General features: G+C 47.9%; 1 long non-coding RNA gene across 1 annotated transcript; it reads left to right on the top strand.

The window, feature by feature from the left end:
- The first annotated feature begins 7,295 nt into the window (after positions 1–7,295).
- On the top strand, positions 7,296–13,969 carry LOC128347747 (uncharacterized). Its single transcript, XR_008317690.1, has 3 exons — positions 7,296–7,356; positions 7,932–8,015; positions 12,205–13,969. It is a non-coding gene; the product is annotated as an uncharacterized LOC128347747 (long non-coding RNA).
- The last annotated feature ends 64 nt before the right edge of the window (positions 13,970–14,033 follow it).

Genomic DNA, 14,033 nt, shown 5'->3' with positions numbered 1-14,033 from the left:
AACATACACACCAAAATACAAATCAGCATAAAACAAAGCAAAATCAAAGCAGTGAGACGAAGTAACAAAACATCAGGTTATACAGAAATCTCAGTTACAACGAATCAATTGCTCCCGTCTCAGTTTACAGGCTGCCGCACAGAATCTTGCTGTTGCCGCTGTAACAACTGCTTGTTGATCCGCCAGTAGATAGGAGATGTAATACTCTTCTGATTGACCAGGCCTATTTTTAAAGAATGGCTTTATCCAGATAGTACGAATGTCCCTATAATAGGCACAGTGTAAGAGAGCATGTAAGACAGACACAGTGTCACCCGAACCACATGGGGCATAACCGGTCCCTTAGCAGAATACCCTTAAATCTGCCATCCAAAATGGCAGAAGACAAAGCATTAAACCGCACCAGTGAGAAAGCTCTCCTCTGATTTAAGGTGGTCAAGTGTGTGAGGTATGCAGCTGGCTGGGAGTAGTTTGAAAATCCACCTATAGTACTACTGGTGATAACCAGACGTAAATCCAATTGCTTTTCCATATCCACCACACGCTGTTTAATAATTTCTTGGCAGCATCATGACCCAATGTTAATAAATGTTGCAGCGAGAAGCCATATCTGCCCAAATAACTGTCAGATGCTGTGCAGATTAGTTGTGATGTCATCATCTTGTGCCAGTGGGAAGCCTCACATCACTTATTTTAAATTAAACCCCCCTTTTGGGGGGGAAAATCCAAGTGGGTTTTACAACTAGGTCATAAAAGCAAAACGCATTCAGTAAAAATACAGAAATGCAGTTGATTGAAAGAATCAGAACAATAAACTGTATACCAGTGTTTATTGACAAGGCAGAAATTAAAACTTTTCTTTGTTCCACCTTGTACTTAATTTCCACCATAATACATACAAGGAAGGAGTCAAAAGAACATCAGCAGGGAGAGAATTCTGGGCTATGGGGGCCACTCTAGAGAAGTCCCTTTTTAGGCATGCAAGAGAGTGCCACTGAACCCACTTACAAATGGGCAGGGAGGAGGTCCCACCCTGGCAAGTCACTCACCCAAGTGCAGTAACTGTCCTGGCAGGAGAGCTGGTCTTGTGGTAGCAAGTATGAATGGTCCCCTTTGCTAAGCAGGGTCCACCCAGGTTGGCATTTCAATGGAAGACTAAATGTGAGCACTGTAAGATATTCCCCTCAGGGGATAGGGCCACTCTGGGAAGAGCATCGAGGTTCCAAGTTCCCTCCCTGGCAGCATCTCCAAGATAGAGCTGAGAGAGGTTCCTGCCTGCAACCCTGGAGAAGCTGCTGCCAGTCTGTGTGTAGACCAGGGCTGCTCAACTTTGGCCCTCCAGCTGTTTTTGGACTACAGCTCCCACAATCCCCAGCTACAACAGTCAGCAGAAAGAGATTATGGGAACTGTAGGCCAACATCTGCAAGAGGGCCAAAGTTGAGCAGCCCTGGTGTAGACGACGACTGTCTTGAGCTAGATGTATAAATGGTATGAGTCTGACTCAGTATATGGCAGCTCCTATGATCCTAGTGATGGGCAACCTAGACCGACTGAGGTTGCAGATCATGGAAGCGCCTGTTACGGCCCATTGCCAGGAATGGGCTAGGTTGCCAAATTTTGGTGCCAAACTGCCCCTTCATTTTACTATTGCGGGGGGGGGAGATGTCGCCCAATTTTGGGGCCCCCCCCTCAAATACCCTGATTTCCCAAACCATTTAGGTAAAACCATCCGCCCAATTCCACTCCGTTTCCGGAAATGGTTCTTTGTAATGATCCAGGTTAACCAGTTCAGCCAACAAACGTCCCCGTTTTACCCCTTTTCCTTCCCGCCCCGACGCTAGGGCGGAGGAGGAGGCGGCGGAGAGAATGTGCTTTGGGGTTCGGTCCCGAAATCCTCTTTCGAAGTATCCGGTTCTGCCCAACGACTGCCCGACTGCCCGTTCCCCATCGAGAGACGATTTCCCTCTCGGCCAGTTCCAGGGCAGCTGGTGGAGGCGTCTCCTCGCCTCGTTCCCAGAAGCAGCAGCAAGAAGATCGCGGCGCAGGCGCGTAACAACAATCGGGCAAGGGGAGACAGTTGTCTGGGGGCCCCACTGCCTGGAGGGGCCCCCCCAGAGGCACCTCACATGACTCCCCATTGCCCCCTGCCCAGCCCCAAGGCCCCTCAGCCACTTGCCCTCTTCGCCATCTCTCCAGCTTGTTCTCCTGGCCGGCAATCGAAGCAGCAGGCAAGCTGCCAAGAGCTCCTTTTCTCCCGCCTCTCAGCTGATCGGCGGGTGGGCGGGGCTTCCGCGGAGGCCTCCGTGTAGGCCTCTGTGAAGCCTGAACTCCAGTAGGGCCCAAGCCAGCCAGGAAGGAGGAGGCAGCCAGAGAGGCCTCCACTGTTCTCTGCAGCAGAAGACCCCCTGCTGCCAGGTAGAGTGTGAACTCCTTTTTGTGATTACCTTCCCCCCCCCCCATATATAGGCATCTGCTTGCCATAGGGCTTTGATATGGGGGGGAGGGACTGAGAAAATTTTATTTTTAAACAGCTTGGAAAATTTGCTGGCTTAAAAAAACTATCTAAAAAGTCCTATAAGTGGCTTGTTTCATGGCAGAAAATTGCAAAAACTTCTGGAAGAAACAGTATTATATTTCATTCATTCATTCATTCATTCATCTATAAATGCACTTACGTTCAAGCTGTTTTGCAACCCAGAAGGTCTGAGTGAGAACTGTGAAGCATGTGTGGTGCTTTTATTTTATTTTATTTTTCTTGTGTGTGAACTGCTCCCCAATAACTTGCAGGGACTTCAGGGTAAATCTGGCCAACATGTGAATGCAGCACCTCCATTCCAGAGGAGATGTGTGTTAAAGGGCTTTAAAAGCCTCCTGTGAAAAACCTCCTGCAATCAAACTTGACTGAATTTGTTCAGAATTCTGAGAAAACAAACATAGGCTCACCCTGCATGGTTGAAAGTCTCCTTTGCTAATCTGCAGCAAGGGGTCCATTTTAATCATTCATCTTTCTAGTGTGTTCTAGGCATTAAAAGTAAAACAAATGTATAGTACTCAATGTATATCACTATATATTGTGACGTGTGCGTGTGTGTATTCAGTGAAATGTATTTCCAGGCAGCATACTTATTTTGGAATATCAGACTTAAATCCTTGGGGGCCTGGGGTGTGCGGAGGCCCTGGACTTTGAGGGGGGGGCATTTTAAAATCTCGTCTCTGGGCCCACTCCAACCTTGCTACACCCCTGCCGCGGTGCCCAGCCTGGCCTGGAGCTGCCAAAACGGGCTCCCTACAGATGCATCTTGGGAATGTCTGCCTCTTGCCCCTCTGGGCAGCTGCCCTCCTGCTGCTGGGCGTCTGCTCTGGTGAGTATGCCAGGAGGAGGACTCAGAACTGCTTGCCGCGCGGGGAGGGAGATGCCTCTGGTTGTTGCTCTGGGCATCTCTGCCCTTCTGCCGATCGCTACCTGGGGGGCTGCTTGGGGGGGGAGCAGTCCTTGGCGAAGCTCCCCGCCCGCTCCAAGTGGGCTCCTCCGTGATGGGGAGGGGGAGAGATTTGCAATCTCCTCTGGGGCAGCAATGTAGAAACGGGGATCGAAGTAGGAGAGGAGATTCATGCTGCCCGGAACCTGACCTGGGCTCTGGTTGCCAGCTGCATTCCACGTGTGTGTGTGAGAGAGGGAGGGGCATTAAATAGTGATGAAAGTGGGTCAGAAACATTTGCACGGGCACTGCTCCTAAGTGCAAAGGATATCACGGAGACCTTTTTTTAAAGCTGATAAATTGGCGATGCTAATGATGCGCCTATTAACTTCCAAACAGTTCTCTCCACCAAGACCTCTTCTGTGGCAACTGAAGATGGTATATTTTACACGGAGACTGTTTTGCCTTTAACCTGTAACATCTAGTGAATGATATTTTGGTTTTTGCACCAACAGAGAGGGTGGAAAGAGTAACAACAACAACAATTATCATTAATCAGTTTATTAAATTTATATCTCGCACTTCCTCCAAGGAGGTCAGAGCAGTGTATATAGTTATTTTTATCTTCACAACAACCCTGTGAAGTAGGTTAGGCTGAGAGATACATGACTGGCCCAGAGTCACCCAGCTAGTCTCATGGCTGAATGGGGATTTGAACTCGGGTCTTCCCGGTCCTAGTCCAACACTCTAACCACACCAGACACAAAATGTGCAGTTCTTTAAAAAACTGCTGTTCTTTACAAACAAACAAACAACAACAATAATAAATAATACAGTTCAGAAATTCAGGCCAGAACTGAATCTCCTTGATCCACACACTTGTTGACACTCTCAACGAACTCCAAAAGGTTTGTGAGGCAAGATTTCCCTTTGCAGAAGCTATGCAGGTTTTTCCCCCAGCAGGGACTGTTCTTCTATGTGCTTTACAATTTTTTCCTTCAGGATGCTTTCCATCAATTTGCCTGCAACGGACATTAAGCTAACCAGCCTGTAATTTCCCGGATCGTCCCTGGATCTCTTTTTGGAAATTAGTTTTACATTTGCTACTTTCCAGTCCGGTACAGAGCATGATTTCAAAGATAAGTTAGATATTTTGGCAAGGAGGTCGGCAATTTCACATTTGAGTTCTTTAAGGACACTTGAATGGATGCAGTCTGTCTGGCCCTGGTGATTTGTTAGTTTTCAGATTTTCCAGACAGTTTAGAACATCATCTCTTGTCACTTCTATCTGACTCAGTTCTTTAGCCTCCATCCCTGAAAAGTCTGGTTCAGGAACAGGTATATGCTCTGTATCCTCTGCCATAAAGATGGACACAAAGAACTCATTGAGCTTCTCTTCAACCTCCATATCCTCCTTAATAATCCCTTTCATTCCCCCATTGTCGAATGGTCCAACCGCCTCCCTGGCAGCTTTCCTGTTTCTGATGTATTTAAAGACGTTTTTATTATTCCCCTTGATACTTTTAGCTAAATGTTCCTCAAACTCTCTTTTTGCCTCCCTTATTGTGACCTTGCATTTCTTTTGCCACCTTGCATTTCACTGCCACACTCAACTTTAGTCGAATTTTTGTAATTGTTTTTATCTGCCATGTTCGACTTTACTCTGCATTGTTAAAAAAATGTTTTATTTGGCTCGGTGAGCAACTAAAGTTTCAAGAAACTGCTAAACTATGTATCTGAAGTAAAAAGCCACTGATTTGCGAGTTTACTGTAAAGAGCAGTACAAAATATTGATAAAACTTCATGTAAAAGATGGCCGTATGTTATGACGTCTGACCTTGAAGATGAAATATTTTTCTCAATCATTCGTTCTGTTGCAGCTATTTATATGAAATTATAGGCAGTGGAACTGTTTTGTTTTGCCTTAAAAAATTTAGAAGAAAACTTTTTAAAATTTAAATAAATATTAAGGTATAAGTAAATAATTTGCTTGAGTTGTAATGTCTTGTCAGGTAAGCAATGGAGGGGGGGAGGGGGGCACCATTGTTGGGCTGTGCTTAGGGCATCAGTTGCCCTTAATCCGGCCCTGTATATATCCCACATCATATAGGGAGGGCAGATTAAAGGGTGGGGAGGAGGAGAAGTCCCTCGCAAAGTCTCCTCCTGAGCCAGAGTTCATTTAGGGGAGATCATCTACCTGATCCCACTCAGAAAATGGTTATTTGATCCCCGCTAAGGAGCAAGGCTAATACACCCCCCCCTTCACCCAAATGCCTCCATTGTACCCCCTTCCCTTCCTACCTTGGCATGGGCAGCTACAGGAAGGGGCAGACACACAAACACACACACACAAGAAGTAGCTTGCCCCCACCTGCCCCTCCATTCTGTTTCAGAAGCCGAATACATGAGACACAGCTTGCCCACCCACAAATGGAACACGGAACACAGGAAGCTGCCATACTGAGTCAGACCCTTGGTCCATCCAGCTCAGCATTGTCTAACCAGACTGGCAGCGGCTTCTCCAAAGCTGCAGGCAGAAGTCCCTCTCAGCCCTAGTCTGGAGCAATTCCAGATGGGAGTTTTAGCTCGGAAAGGAGGGTGTGCTTTCACACATCATCCAGCTTGAAGTCGAAGTCCCTGAGAGCTACCCGGGAACACTCCACACACGATTTGGGTTTTTCATTGCCCATTGGCACTTAGCTTGATTTGATTTGATTTGATTGATTTATCTAACATATTTCTATCCACCCAAACTTGCATCTCTGGGCCATTTACAACCGAAAGGGCAAAACATCACCGTAAAATATGTATGTCTGGGTTTAAAAAATTCACTTTTTGCATTGGGTTCTTTGGACACATTTGAATTCCCAGTAAAGCCTCCCAGTAAACCCGGGGTAAAGCTGGTGTCTGGAAAAGCTCCGGGGGGGGGGGGCTTGAACCTTCTGCCTGCAAGAATGCAGATGCTCTTCCCAGAACGGCCCCATCCATAATGGGGGGGGGGAGATCTCTTACAGTGCTCACATGTAGTCTCCCATTCAAATGCTAACCAAGGTGGACCCTGCTTAGCAAAGGGGACAATGCATGCTCGCTACCACAAGACTAGCTCAACTCCCATAGACCAGCTCTTGGCCGGCCCCTTCTGTGCCCCCACCTCAAGGGTGTGTGTGTATGTGACGTGTGTGTATCGTCAGTGCGTCCCAGACAGAAGGGCGAGGTGGCAGAGGTGGCATCTGCCTAGCAACTGCCCGCATGCATTTTTCTCATTGGTGGATTATGTCCTCAGCCAATCCCAGCCCGGAGGCACCTCATGCTCGCCTCTGTCCTACCCTCTAGGGGTGTGCACGGAACCGCAGAGTTGCGGTCCAGCACTGGGGTGGGGGATTCTAAACAAGTTCGGGGGGGGGCTTTACTTACCCCTCAAGAATGCAGCCATATTTCTTGAAGTAAGCGGGCGGCATACCTCCCTGCTGCCCGCTTCATTCCCCCGCCTCCGCGGCTGCTGCTGCTGCTACCTTTGAATCAATACGCAATCGGGCGGCAGGGTATCTCCCAGCCCCTGCCGCCCGGCTCTTCAATGCCCCCCGACTTCGCCTAAATGGCCCTGCCACCCCAGGACCCCTGCCGCCCCTTCCCTTCCCTTCCCATGTTCCCATTCTCAAGGGGTCGGCAGGAGAACTCCCTCGCCGACCCCGTCCCCTTCCCCAGGCGGCTGCGCTCTAAAGTTAGAGCGGGCGGCGGGAGAGCTCTCAGCCGCCCGCTCGCTTCCCCGCTGCGGCGCTGCAAATGGCTTCTAGGAAGGCCCGGTCGGGTAGACGGAGAACGGTGTGGTTTGCGGCGCGCGCATGCGCGCACGCGCAAGCCACCATTCTGCTGGAGGCCTTCCAAGCGAGAGGAGCTCTGTGCCGGAGCTCCTCTCGCTTTTTATCCAGCGACCAGGTGAGCGACTGGGTGAGTGGGTGGGCGGGCGGGCGGACAGCTAGCTGGGAGGGAGGGAGGGCTGGCTGGTTTTAGGGGTTATTTCGCCGCCGCGGCGGCGGGGGGGGGCAGCTGGTTTCCAGCGCCCCTATACTGTACAATACGGGCGCTGGCGGGGGCAAGGAGGCGGGAGGGCTAAGCAAGCCCTCCCCGCCCTTAAAGACATACCCCCCACCCGGACCCGAACCAGGCAGGGCCGGACCGGTCCGGCAGTTCGACCATTCTTTGGAATGGCTGCCAGACCGGTTCGGGCACACAACTAACAGCGACTCGGGAGCTTTTTCACTGCTGTCTGACTGGCTAACCTCGAGGGTCTTGCTAGTTTCAGACATCTAAAAGCTGTGGCATCTCACAGACCTTGATAAAAGGTGGGACAGAATGGTTAATAATGACTAAATAGATAAATAATATTCATCACAGAGGAGATTGTTTAGGGACTCCAACTATTTGGTTCTACTTTCCTATTTACCCCCACCCACCCACCCCAATTGTTTGGGGACTCCCTTCAATTATTGTATTCTTGTTTTCCATTTCAGCTTCAGTGGGCCCCATTGTGGGGGGCATCCTGGGGGCTGTGGCTGCTGTTGTCCTGCTGGTGGCTGGGGTCATTTTCTACAAGAGTAAGGAAACTGTGCGTGAATTTGCCGAGGGAGGGGAGATGCTTGTCTGTGGTCGAAACTCTCACTGCTGTATAGCTCAGACTTCCTGTCGCTGTCGGCGGGGCGGTGGGGGGTAATTACCCATAACATCTCATAGTGCCTCTAAGCATCTGCCCCTGGACTCAGTGACTTGAAGATCATCTTCTCCACTCTAAATAAAAGTGGAGCTGTACACCAGTTGAGACTCAATCCCCTGGTGATGAAATGACAAAATCCAGATAATTGACTCAGAACTCGTGGCCATCTAGTCCAGCCCTCAGGTAAGGAGGGAAGTGTAAGGGGGGATTTAAGGATATGCCCGAACCAAACTTCATGTACCGGTTCAGCATCACGGGGAGGGGAGGGGTGAGCGCGAGCTTTAAGAAAAGAGAACAGGTCCTCACCTGCTCTCTGCCGCCCCATGCAGATTTCAGCTGGGGTGACTCTTGTCTCAAGAACCTGTATGTAGTGCCAGCATGCACATGGCATTTGTGCCATTTGCATGGTAAGCGTGCTTTTGCTGATCACGCAAATGACAAGGGTACATGCACAAATGCCACGTGTGTGTTGGCGTGGTGTGTGGGTTCTTTGGATGAGTGCCACCCCAACAAGTATTTGCATAGGGCCTGCTCTTCTCTTTTTTTTAAAAAAAACCCTTCCCACTCACCACCCCCATCCCTGTGATGCTGAACTGGTTTGGACTTTGTCTGAACCAGTTTGGTCCCGAACCAGTGCATGAATCTCAGTTCATGCACATCCCTACTCAGGCCTAACTTTCCCCCAGACTCCAAATGGAGACTTGTCCCAGTGACTTCAGTGGGACTTTCTCCTTTGAATATACATTTCTTACTTTTTATAATCTTAAAATTGTGAGTAAAAGGACGAATGTGGATAAAATTGGATGAGTCTGGGGAGTGCTTCTTCGGGACATTCACTCCTCATGTCTTTGCCAGTGAACAGACCAATCTGGGCCTTAAGGTCTCCCTGTCTGCCACTGACAATCATCCATCTCCAAGATAGTTGTGAAGCTGAAGCTAAGCACAGCATAGGATACCACCCTATATCCAGATAGCCTAAATAAAACATCGATTAGGCAGCGTGCTCTATATTTCCCCCCCACCTGTGTGTGGAATGAGTTTGTTCTGGGCAGCTGTATTAAGGGATTGTGTGTGCCCATGCATTCAGAGTGGGACCTTCCTGATTCAACCTGAGTGAGATCTAAAATTAACTGAGTGGACATCAAAAAATGTGTGAGTGTGCATACACACACATGTCTTAGAGGGAACACTGCTGTTAGGGATATGGCCCTTATTTCCCAGCATTTTAGAGCATGAGTGAACATACAGTCCTTAACACAACATACAAAACTAAAAGGAATGTTTGTTAACTAGCTGAACCCATGCAGATCATCTGCGCACTAGTACTTGATTCCCCTCACCCCCGCCACAGCCCCCCTCCCCTCAGGGATTTCTCCACCCTCACCTGAGCCCCGCTCCTGCTCCTGCTCCTCTCCATAGGAGCAGCAGCAGCGATTGATTGGGCCCTTCCTCACTGCTGCTACCGCCATGGCCGCTTGTTCTCCTCACGCCGCTGATAGGCCCTGGTCCATCCATTGCCTGCCTCCTTCCCTCCGCCAATGGCCTCGGTAGCCCCAAACAAAAGCAGTGGTTGACTGGGCCCTTCGTCACTGCTGCCGATGCCATTGCCGCTCGTTCCCCTCAGACCACTGACAGACCCGGGCCCATCTCTCACCCTTCCTTCTTTCTCTCTTCCCCTCCCTTCTTTTTTTCTTTCTTTCTCTCCCTTCCTGAGTTAACAGATCTTGTTCATCTTGTTTCCTCATCTAATCCACACAGTAGCAGCCTCCTTCTCCTGAAGGGGCTCTTTCCTCCCTCACAACCCCTCTCTTCTGAGACCCCTGCCCACTATCATTCATTCATTCATTCATTCCTCTTCTGTACTATCAAGAACCTTTTCCAACCAGTAACAGTTGCATTCCAACTGCCCTTAACCATCACATGTGCCTCCTCCCTTTCTGCAGATGGAATTCCCACTGCCCAATCAATGCTCCTAGTGGTGATTAGGATAGTTGGCGCAAAAGGTCGATGCACTGGAACTCCATCTCCAACATATATGTGCAAGGGTCAAGTAATGACTAGAGGCCCAGTCCCGTAAACCCAGATCTTGGTAGTTCAGTTGTAGGGCAAGGGTAGTCAACCTTGTTCAAGTTGTTGTTGAACTGCAACTCCCATCATCCCCAGTGGCAAGGATGTTGGGAGTTGTAGTTCAACAACAGCTGGAGAGCCAAGCTTACCTACTCCTGCCATAGGGGCTGATTACACACTACCCACGTAAACAGTTAGGGACTGGGGTGGGGCCGTGGCTGGAGGTGGAGCATCCGCTTTGCATGCAGAAGGGCCCAGATTCAAACCTGGCAGCATCTCCAGTTAGGACTGGGAAACATTCTTGCCTGAAGCCTTGGAGAGTCACTTCCAGTTAGTATAGACAGCACTGAGTTGATGGCCCAAGGAACTGACTCAGTATAGGACTGGTTTGTTTTATCCAGACATCGAGTCCTTCCCAAGGACCTGGGATGCCAGAATTTTATTATCAGTATTGTTGCTATTATTATGATATTGTCGCAAAATATAGGCTGTTCCCAGTAAAGCTGCTTTTTGTAATTGGCTGGTGGTGATTTCTGTGGCCCCTATGCTGTTGAGGTGCTCTTCAAGGTGTTTTGGAATTGCACTTAGGGTGCCAATTACTACTGGGGTTATTTTGGTCGTCTTCTGCCACAGTCTTTCAATTTCAGTTTGTAGATCTTTGTATTTTGTTATTTTTTTCTATTTCTTTTTCTTCTATTCTGCTATCACCTAGTATTGCTTTGTCGATTATTTTGACTTGTTTTTCTTTCTTCTCAACTACAGTTAAATCTGGTGTATTGTGTAGCAGATGTTTGTCTGTTTGTAGTCGGAAGTCTCATAATCTTTTTACATCTTCGTTTTCCACAACTTTTTCAATTTTATGGTCCCACCAATTTTTGGCTACAGGTAGCTTGTATTTTTTGCAGATGTTCCAGTGTATCATCCCTGCTACCTTGTCATGCCTTTTGTTTGTAGTCAGTCTGTGCGATCTTCTTACAACAGCTGATCAGGTGGTCCACAGTTTCATCTGCTTCTTTACAAAGGTGGCACTTGCTGTTTGTTGTTGATTTTTCTACTTTTGCTCCTATTGCATTTGTTCTTAGTGCCTGTTCTTGTGCAATAATAATAATAATTATAATCATAATTATTATTATTTTATTACTACTACTATTTATATACCGCTTTTCCACAAATATGTTCAAGTGGTGAACACAGAAAACAAATTAATAAGATGGTGCCCAGTCCTCACAATCTAAAAAGAAATACAAGGTAGAAACCAGCAATGACTACTGGAGGGATGCTGCACTGGGATTGGAGAGGGACACTTGCTCAGATCTAAATATAAGAAAATTGCCACTGACCAGGGATAAGCACTAGGAACAAAGGAAGCTGCTCCAAGGTTGCAGGCAGGAATCTCTCTCTCATCCCTATATTGAAGATGCCCGGGAGGGAACTTGCAACCTATCCTCTTCCCAGAGCGGCTCCATCCCCTGAAGGGAATATCTTACAGCACTCATATGTAGTCTCCCATTCATATGCAACCAGGGTGGACCCTGCTTAGCTAAGGGGACAAGTCATGCTTGCTACTACATGCTTACTACTGCAAGTCATGCTTGCCACCACAAGACCAGTTCTCCTCCCATACTTTCCTGTCCCTTCAGAGTCACCTCTGCCCGCCCAATTCAAGCCTTCAGATGCTCTGCTAAGCAGTCCTTGGGTGATTTCAGGAGGGAAGGAGGAAAGCCAATGGGGTCAAGTTGGATCCAAGCAGGTGGTGGCTTAATGCTAGGAAAGACCTAAGAATTACTACTAAGAATTAGTACTAGGAAAGACTCTAAGAATTATGCAGAAAACCTGCAGGCCTTACTCCAGTGGCATTGCTAGGAAGAGACTAAAGCAGTGTCTGCCTGGGAGGGGTTAAAGAGCCCTGTCTCACTGCTGCAGAGGGAGGGACGGGGTGTGTGTGTGTGTGTGTGAGACTTGCTAGGGTGACCTTCAACTCTGACTCTCTGATTTTGTGTTTGCAGAGAAGCAGCAGGGAGGCTACAAAGCAACGTCAACTGAGTGATCCTCCTCCTTCCTCTTTGAAGTGACCCTTCAGCACCAGAGAGGTTGTTGAGGGGCAGCGGTGGAGTGCTACAGGGACGGGCAGACATGCAGTCCCAGTACTGGAAGGAACCAGTACATTCCAGTGGGCATTCCCTGTCATTCATTCTAGTACATGCTAGACATGATCCTTAACTTCTTATAACAGAATCCCCGCCCCCAATTATTGCATTTTTCTATGTAAGGGGTGTGGCCACTGGGATGGGCGTGGCCATGCGGCATGACTGTCAGGATGGGTGTGGCTATGGGAGCTGCCAGATAGCCGGTCTGCTCCTCCCATATGTGGAATATATGTTTTCCTCATCTAATCCCTATAAACAGCAGCTTCAAAAGGAGTGTGTGGAGTAGGGTCAGCACCAAGCAGACATAATGGACAAATATTGCTGGCTCCACAGCTGTGGAATGATCTCCCCAAAGAGATCTGACAGGATCCCTCTCTTTCCACTTTGAGGAGGACTTGGCCCCCTTTTAAATCCAGACTAGAGGTTGGGATGTAATTGTGAATATGACGGATATTTATACTGTATACTGCTTTTCAACAAAAGTTCCCAAAGCGGTGAACATAAATATAAATAGAAAAATAAAAAATCACCCAGAATTTTAAAAAGAAACATAAGATAGACACCAGAAACATCCACTAGAGGGATGCTGTGCTGGGGAAGGATAGGGCCAGTTGCTCTCCCATTGCTAAAAAAAAGAATCACCACTTTTAAAAGGTGCTTCCTTGCTCAGTTAGTGGAGGACTGCTAACTGATCCCACCCACCCCACACACACTATTTGTAACTGCCATATTCAGGCTGTTAAGTTTTGTTTTTGCTAAAATGTTCTGATTTTTTTGGTTGTACTTTATGATTCCTAATGTGTGTTTGCATTTCATAGAAAAGCAAGGTAGAAAATAAAGAAATGAATGGAATCCAAAGGAACTGATCTCCTCATTTCTCTTTCTAAAAGTGACAAACGTCAGTGGAGCAATGACTCCTGCAGAGGGGACAGTCACCCAGGCTAAATGGACAGAGGAGCCTCTTCAAGTGGGGGCTCTCAAAGTATTTTTATACTTGATGGCCGTTGAGAAGGAGACTTCTCAAAAATGAGGGGACTGGTAAAAAGAAAGCTGAAAGGGAAAGTCATGAATGTGGAATGAGGGGGAAATGCCTTTTCTGAAAGCTGCTTTGTAATTACTTTGTTCTCATGGAATGGGAAAGTGTCTTTGCAAAAAGAGTGAGACAGAACTCAGGTTTGCACTGGTCAAGAAATGGTTAATAGAGTTTGCAAGTGTGGAATGGAAAATTCCTTGCTGAGTTACTTATCTGCCAAGGACAGACAGGGTGGGGGAAGAGGGTACGGGTGTTGCAAACTTCATTAGCATAGGCATCGAATGATCGGCTTATTCCAAACTGCCCTGCTTCTTAGAATGTGAAAGAATCTTCTCTTAATTTGCTTATCTCTTTTCTGTAAAACCGGAATTCAGAGCAAAGTCCAGCCTCAAGGCAAACACATGTGTAAATGTAATGAATTAATTGGTCCCTCGGGCTGAATGGGGGACGCCCAGCTGTATAACAATGCCAAGGTATAAAACCCCAAGGCACTGGGTATTTGGCGCGTCTTTCCTGGTAGGCCACGAGGCACAGGAAAGAGCCACCAGCGCTGGTTTTGGTTCAATAAATGGTGACTATTGCTTCCTTCAATCATCCTTGTCTGTCTGGTTTGTGGTAACTGGGGTCTCCCAGGTAACATGAGGGCCCAATCACT

The sequence above is a fragment of the Hemicordylus capensis genome, chromosome 2 (genome assembly GCF_027244095.1).
Source record: "Hemicordylus capensis ecotype Gifberg chromosome 2, rHemCap1.1.pri, whole genome shotgun sequence".
NCBI classification, from domain to species: Eukaryota; Metazoa; Chordata; class Lepidosauria; order Squamata; family Cordylidae; genus Hemicordylus; species Hemicordylus capensis.
The sequence above is the reverse complement of the archived record's forward strand: the minus strand, read 5'-3'. Positions and strand labels throughout refer to the sequence as shown.